At 38.5% G+C, this 8,104-nt stretch overlaps 1 non-coding gene across 1 annotated transcript; it reads left to right on the top strand.

Annotated features, from left to right (window-relative positions):
* The first annotated feature begins 7,507 nt into the window (after nt 1-7,507).
* Nucleotides 7,508-7,617, top strand: LOC138201761 (U5 spliceosomal RNA). The gene has a single exon (XR_011178559.1). It is a non-coding gene; the product is annotated as a U5 spliceosomal RNA (small nuclear RNA).
* The last annotated feature ends 487 nt before the right edge of the window (nt 7,618-8,104 follow it).

An 8,104-nucleotide genomic window follows, 5' to 3' on the forward strand; every position in this document is an offset into this window, starting at 1 on the left:
GGCACCTGCCTTTTTGACCATAAATATCTCTGATAATTTTTTGCTTTTGTGAGTCTCACCCGTCTCCACTTGAATGGTCATCTCTTTACTCCTCATTTTAACAGACACCTTCAAACCCCAATCTAAATGCCAACTCTGAATTAACTCCAACCCGCATCTGATCTCTCTTTTGCAACACTGAGAAAACACACCGCTGCCCAAGAAATATTTAGCAGCGCAGTGCCCCATTACTTGCGAACTATATCCAACATAACATGTTATTCAAAACTGATAGAAACATACTCAAATCAAAGCTCAAATTTGACACTTTCATGTTGTGTTCCTTGTTTCAAACTGAATGTGTTGCAGCACACAGCTTAATATGTTCAAAATGTGACACTGCCACCTAGTGAATCAACTTAAAATGATCTGCTGATTCACACTTGAAAGTGTCATCAAGACAAACAAGCGACTGGGACATCCGTTTGCTTTAAAGATACCTACTGTTCCTCAAGCCCTACAAAATAAAAGTTAAATTCATCCTTCATGGCTTTTTGAAGCCATTCTTCATTTTCCCCTGACCTCACTGACAGCACCTCCTCCCTTCTCGCTCATGGCTTGGATGGCTCCTTTAATCATTAAACAAAGTCTTTCTTTATTCACAACATTTCCTTTCTTCTCCTGATTTCAGAGGTACTGAAAGTTCAAGTTCACGTGAAATGCCTTTTAGCTTCTATATTTATTGTGCTCTGGTGTAAGAACACCCATAGTCATGCAAGGTGGGGAGGCACAAGGTTAGTTTTTAGTGAAATAATAGTGCCTAATATGATTTTACTGTTACAAAACAGGAAACTGACAGGTTTACTGCAAAAAGAATCCAACAACATTATATGACCAAATCATAATTTAAATGACAATTTTTCAATCACACTGCTTAAGCAAATTGGTTTGTATAATTTTCCAAACAATAAAATGTGCTTGATTACTTAGCAAAGGGACACCTTTACAATAAACACGTATAATATCCTTTCAGCAGCAGAAGTGCAACTCATAAGAGTCCCACCAAGACAACTCTTGCCACATGTTCAACACTCCCCATTAAAAACCTGGGGAAATTAATGAGCTTCCATTGGCACCCTCACAACAAAGGGATCTATAAAGCAGCCTTAATGTTCTCGGGGAAACTTTACTCTTCAGTAGTTCCCAATCAACCGGTAGCAGCAGATTTAGTTTTATTTCCCTTGTAACCGACACCAGGAGCTAAAAATGCTACTCACTGCAACTTCACATAAATGTTATCCTTGATTGAAATTGCTTTAAGCTCATTCTTAATCAACGAACGATTTGTCAATAATTAACCATGTTATTTTGTCAAAATGTAATTATTTAAAAATAGAGTATATTTTTAAAAACCAGCTAAGCAGTGTGCTTTAAAAAGAAAAATCTATAAATCTTCAAAATATTGCCAAACGACATGTATTTGTTATTCATTCTTTTTACTGAAAGAATTATAAAAAAAACATAACGGTGTACATGCACGAAGAACAAAACCCTTTCATGTTGTGAGCATTGATTTGTACTTTCTACCTCCTTGTACACAATTAAGAACACTTAGGAATCAAAGAGCGCAGAGGTTTGCAGAAAGGTATTAATTAGAACTTTATTTATGCAGATGCTTTGCGAATTTGCATAAAAAGCAATTCCACAGATGGGTTTATGGCAGTAATGACTGTTCCAGTCTGCAATAAAACATCTGCTTAATCACAACAGAGACAGTCAATGGCTGCTGTGAAAACAAGCTGTCCAAGTACATCTCAAAGAAAGTAGTGAGGTGAAGAGCTGCTGTGGACAGGTTAGGAAAAAATAGTAAAGAGATTTAGGCAAAAAACAACAAAAATGTTCAAAAGCAGAGGTAGTTAAAAGAGATACTCTTCTCCCAAACATTTGCTGGTGGTACTTTGAGGGCTCTGATGTGGAGAAAAATACCCTTATCGTGTTGGCAGAACAATCCACTTACTGTGTTTAAGAGAAGAGAGAATTTTGTTCCAAGTCAAGCCAAGTCTTTGTCTATGCGTGCCAACTATTTTGAAAATATTCCACTTTGTGTCTTTTTAATCCACGAGAGCCACACACAGATACAAGCGTGCGCAGAAACACACACACACACACACACACACACACACACACACACACACACACACACACACACACACACACATGTTCTCTCGCAGATAAACACACACACACACACACACACACACACACACACACACACACACACACACACACACACACACACACACACTTATACATACACACAGCAGTGTGGCTACAAGGTCACTCCAAGTATTGATAAATCACCCAGCTGTGATTCCCTCCTGACAGCTCAAACTAACATCAAGCTGGATGGGGGAGAACAAAAGACCATCAAGCGGCCCTTTTCCTGACACTTTTATTCAATCACGGCCAGATTGCTTACGACAGCACCAGCAGCTGTTTCGTCTTCATCTTTCCCCATTTGATAAAGCGTGTCAAGTCATATTTCTGTAAGTACTTCACCTCACCCCATACTGTGCAGATCCACAGCGATTCGGCATATGCACATTCCACATGAGGGGATCGTCAAATGGGTCAGGGAGTAATGACACCCCTCTGAAGGTCGCAGCACACTGGCGTGGGGGGTGGGAGCAGGTAGGTGGGTGGGGGGGGGTGGAGGTGGGGAGGGGGTGACGACAAAGCAACAAGCTGAAGGTCAAAGATAAGAACAGCCGCCGAGATATCTAAGATAACCGGCAGAAATTAAACAATGAGGGAAAGGCAGTGGGGTTTTGATTGTGTGATTGTGTTTAAGAGAGAAGGGGGGGCGGGGGGGGGAGGTTGTTGGTCGTTGGGATTGTTATTTTGGGATCACCATCCCATTTGGAGCTTGTCTGTTGACCTTGTTCCTCGTTGGTTGGAGGTTGGTGATAGGACAGAGAAATATTGCAGATGTCTATTGTTTGTTTGTGATCAGACATCAGGCGACGCAGAAAGGACATTTCCATCTCGCGGCGGCCTTCTAATGTTTACATTTAGATTGCCTTAGCAGCTCCGTGTTTTCCTGTGCAAGTGTCTGATAACAATTACAGGTGTTTCAGTTTAATGTCGAGAGGATGAACGCCATATTTGAAAAACAGTGATTGCATCCAGTGAGAAAATATTCAATGTTGCATCTGCAATTATTTCAGGTCATAAAGTCATGTACAGGACTCTCCTTCTTTTTTTCTTTTTATGATAACCTGCTCAACCTTTCACGGGTTGTTTTTAAATATACCGACAATTTATTCATTACTTTACTGATTACAAATGACAGAACAAACGCCATAATTTTCTACAAGAAACTTGTTTTTGCTGCAAAACAGCAACGTAACGAATTCACAAATTAAATGTATTTTATCTTGAGATGACAGTTGGTCCACCACTTGAGAATTAAATATCTCAGCAACTTCTCTGGGTTGGGTGATATATTGACTTTTTGTCGTATTATGATAAGAGACTAGATATCGTCTTAGATTTTGGACATCATAATATCATGATATGGCATGATTGTTATGTTTTCCTAGTTTTAAAGACTGGATTACAGTTAAGTGATGTAATTTTCTAAAATTACCAGACTGTTCAAGCTGTTCCATCTTTTTGGCAAACAATAACAGATGATGAATCCTTATTAAATTTAGCCACCTTTAGACCTGTCCTGTAACGCCACCTTGAGGCCTTAATTTTAGATTTTGAGTTAAACATCTTAAACACAAATTAATGACTTTCCCATGGAAAAGACTTTCAACTGAATGGTGAGGATTGTGGTTAAATGTAGCTTATTAGATTACTGCAGCACCCTACACAGGATTCATCTTAAAAACATTTGATTTCCCCTTAACTCTTCACCCTCATCAAGTCTGAATTGACCAATACCTTAATTTATGATTAAATAGTGTTGAAGTAATTACTGTATCATGTTTAGTACGCAAACAAAGACATTGATAGACATTATACCCGCTAAGCATCACAATCTTTGCATGTATGGCAACACAGCCACACAGAGGTGGATGACAATATTTGCTGATGGACAGCCATATAGGAAGAGCGGTATTTAAAAAAAAAAAAAAAAATCGGTATCTTTTTTATGATAAAAATATTCTTCAAACAAACAAAAATGTTGCTTCAGCCAAACCTATCTTCTACTTTCACTCCCACCAAACAGACATAGTTTTGCGCCTCTGAACTATCTAGCGCGAGTCAAACTTCCACCATCCATCATTACAACACATTTCATATCACTAGAAACTGTACTGCAGCTCTTGGAAACTGTGTCATTGGGAAGATACAGTAACACAGCTGCTAGAATCCCATGCCTTACCACAGTTCATCTGGAGTGTCTCACAATCACCTCATCAGCATCTTCGGTCTGAGAAAAATGTTATCTTCTGAGTCAGGTGCTATGTTGGCCCAAGTGAATGGTCGCTTAGTTCTGTGGAAAAAGAGACATGTAAATCAGGTGGAACACTCGTATCAAAAATGGGACAGCTCACTCCACTCAGACTTGGCCTGGCTCCCAGGAATGCAGTTAGCTAGCACACAATCACTGCCTATTCATGGTGGCACAGCTGCTGTGGACATATGTTCCCCACCAAAGAGGAGGACATCAACCAGGCACACCTTGAACAGGTTTGCAGATGAATGGCGTTCAATCCTTTGACAGTCTGCCCTCGTCTCGTTGTTTTTTTTTCCCTTGCTCAACAAATAAGTTCCTCTCTAGAGTGGTCTAAACTTTTCCCATTCACTCATCCATGACAACCTGAGGGCGTAAAGCGTGGTGGCAACGTTTTCTAATTGCGATCAGTGATAACTTTACTACTGTAAATATATTTTAAATCAGTGACATTACTCAATCATTTAGGCTGTGTCAGAAGGGACAATGAACCCCAAGTAGCAGTAATAAAGAATATTTAACGCAAAAGCGCATACAAAGACCTTTTTTCAAGCTCTCAGCAAATGACAAAATGTGAAAGAAAAGATTACATTTATTCATAGCTGTCTTTCATCAAGAGGCTTAAAACCCAAACTTCAAATGTAACCCCAAATTATATGCATATTGAGCTGACCTTTTTCACCCTTTTTCTTAAAGCCATAGAGGAGGTGTGATATGCAAAAACCCACAGATCCTTCAGCTCATCATTTAGACGATTTCAGCACTTTTGGTTTTCCAGCCGCCCAAGGGTGATCACGTTAGTCACTAATAGATAAAGAAGAAGCTCCTCCATTAGCATGGAGGTCATGCGTGTAATGTCAAAATTCCCAAACCTTGCTGTCATTGCAGTTGGACATAAAAAGTCAAAAAAACAAAGTGACTTACACTTACAAATTCACTTGATGCAATGTAAAACACTGTGAATTGTGGAACAGAGAAAGCGTCAGATAACTGCAATCCATTCTCACATTATCCATTGTTAACACTCACCCATCTCTGCAGCTATGACCTATTAGCTTTCGTGAAGTGCTGTGAGGCCAAGGAACCATATGAAGGTTGTTCACCCATCCAACAGAGCCATTTACAGGAGAGAGACCCCAGAGCCGAGCCACAGCAGCTCTCTAATGACTCTATCAGCTACACTGATGGGCGCAAATGGCACCCAGAGATTTGAACACATTCTCTGAACATGCATTACATTTTCTCTATGTATTTTCATTATTGTGTTGTAATGGTAATGCATAGGTACTCATGTAAGGACATTGTAAAACATTTAACATGAGTCTATGACAACGTCTGATATTTTATTTTCCAATATTCAGCCCATTTACATTCACACCAGGTTTAAACTAAAGTAAATGTCGTATGATGCTGCTGCCATCTTAAGTTTCTAATTCTTCTTCAAACAATCCTTAAAACTCCTTAACCTAAAATACAAACAGTAGTATAATCATTGTGATTTCCAAGCAAAGCTCTGGCACCTCAATTCAACAATTACAGGAAACTATGTGTAAGATAAAAACAGAATATGTGCTTCCCTTTGTGAGAGATAGTGTGAAGTCACAGGAGTATTCATTAAGGCCTTTGTGTCCTGTTTGAAATAGTGCTGTTGAAGGCTTTAGCTGTGGGCATCTCTCTGGAAGAGATATAATGATCCTCCAATTAGAGACAGAATCATGAGACCTATTTATTAGTCCTAATTCATCTCCTCATTGTGCTGAGCATATCAAATACCACAGAGGAAAAAAAAAAAATCAACAATTTGCCCACCATAATTACAGATCTATTAATAGTTTCACAACAATGACAAGCAACGCTATTCACATCATTTTCTACTGTCAAGAACAATACCGCAGCAGTGTCAATGTATCCATTAAAACCTGCATTTATGCCAGCTCAGTGACATCTTGCATTTCAAAGATGACTATGAGCCTCTTCAGATAAATTACAATTTTTCATTAACAAGAATGGTTTTGGTATTATTAATTCTAAATGGATTTTCAGACACCTCTTTACATTTGCAGCTTATCATACAATAGCAGGCTTTTGTGGCTGTAAAGGTATTTTCAATTACAAGGAGAACAGGAAAAAAAAATGTAGTGCAGGGTTGAGGTTTCTGTTTTAGGAACTGAAAGGCAAAAAAAGAAGCACAGAACGTAGAAATATGACAAAATTGTTTAGTCAACATCTCATGAAGCTGAGGACATCTTTGATGAAGATTGTTATCCTACCTCCTTAAAAATATGTGGATTCTTGAATGTTGTTGCGCTGCATCATTTACTGTACACCAGAAAGATGACACAAAAAAAGATGAAAAAAAAAAAGGATGACCAACTTAACATAAAACTCTCATCATCGTGATATTATTGTGACTATACACAGGAATTCCCAATTTACCTTTATAAAAGTTAATAGCAGAGGTTTCCTTTAAATCTACGTAAAATAACATCGCTGAATTAAGTCATTATTGCGAGTGATTGAGCACTTTTCCTTTTACATTGCTATAACCCCAATGACCTACAAATGCAAAAATGCCATTTCAAACATTGACCAAAGTGGATTTGTCTTTCCTGTTCTGTCAAGTTGGATAAAGTTATCATACTTTGGTTAAAAAAAACAAAAAACAATAGCAGTTTTGAGTGCAGGAGCAGCTTGTCCTAAATCAGGAAAAGTGTCACATTAATACACTTGCAACTGTTTTACTTAATGCAACTACCCCATGGTGATTTAAAAGGGGAATGACTTCATTACATTGTGTTTGTTATTTGGGTCAAAGTAATATTCTCAGACTACAAAGGTAAATATGTACTGTAGCCTCGCCCTCTCTGTGGTTGAAAATACTTCATTATTAATACGTTTTTTTTTTTTTTTTTTATCAAATAAATGTTAATTTAAAGCTTGTACTCCATCAATTGTGAGGGTTAAAAAAAAAAAAATCTAAACTTGTACACATTCGTATAAATTCGTTATCAAGGTAACTTACCTGCAAGCCAGCTTCCTCACATCAGTAACGATACAGTACGCTCTTGTTTCTCTTCAAATAGTATACTTCTTTCGCTTTTTACTAAATATTTCCGTGGAGTGGAACAATCAAAGAGATTAGCAAATTTGTTTTTGATGCAAGAAAAAAAAAAAAAAAAATAAAAAAAAAAAAGAGGGACCTTCTATTTCCGCTTTACGTCCCGCGCGCTCAGAGGCGCTCAGACAGGAACCACCGCCACGTGACCGGGCTGACAGGTGACAACGATTTTCTAAGTTTTGAAAACGTTCAGCGACACCCTGGAAAGTTAGCTACCTTAAATGAGCAGTTATGAGCTGGAGGACTATTTCTGAACGTTGGTATGTCACCTGGTGGGGCATACGGAAAAAAAAAACAAAAAACGGAAATGTTGTTTTAGGCTCCCTCCACCTGCGCTGCTACCTGCCGACCGCCCGCCGACCACCAGGCAATTCAAAGAAGAACCAGCAGGAGCGGAACACCTCCGAGCTGTTACCTCCGCATTGTAAGTTCAGTAATTTACGGTTTTACTTCTGGAATTAAAGTCATAAAAACGTCAAGCCTCGGAAAAAAAAAAGTAGTCTGTATGAAATTAAAGCAATATTTACCTGTCTGGCACT

This window comes from Embiotoca jacksoni, unplaced genomic scaffold (assembly GCF_022577435.1).
Source record: "Embiotoca jacksoni isolate LCO1_2020_lvr unplaced genomic scaffold, fEmbJac1.0.p SCAF_2, whole genome shotgun sequence".
Lineage (NCBI taxonomy): Eukaryota > Metazoa > Chordata > Actinopteri > Embiotocidae > Embiotoca > Embiotoca jacksoni.